Source organism: Anneissia japonica, unplaced genomic scaffold, assembly GCF_011630105.1.
Source record: "Anneissia japonica isolate Jap-2015-1 unplaced genomic scaffold, ASM1163010v1 scaffold1547_len296510_cov162, whole genome shotgun sequence".
NCBI classification, from domain to species: Eukaryota; Metazoa; Echinodermata; class Crinoidea; order Comatulida; family Comatulidae; genus Anneissia; species Anneissia japonica.
In genome coordinates this window covers 157763-158124 of record NW_022701555.1, presented here as the reverse complement: position 1 = coordinate 158124, position 362 = coordinate 157763, and positions in this window count along the sequence as shown.

The following is a 362-nucleotide window of genomic DNA, read 5'->3' as shown; positions in this document are numbered from 1 at the left end:
AGATGTGTATAAGAGACAACAAATGCACTGACCCCTATAGGAACTTTTAATCACTAACAAAAACAAATAGAATTCTCTTTTACAAACATTTTTACCCCCCTCCTTCAGAATTTCCTGTAGCCAGAGAGAGGAGGAAGTAGCATAGCCAAAAAGACGAATGGCCCAAGAAAAAGGGAATTAATTTCAAGAGTAGTACGCGTACTACACGTTGTACGTGTACTACGCGTAGTACGCGTACTACACGTAGTACACGTAGTACGTGTACTACACGTACTACGCGTAGTACACGTACTACACGTAGTACGCGTAGTACGTGTACTACACGTACTACGTGTAGTACGTGTACCACGCGTACTTCGTGT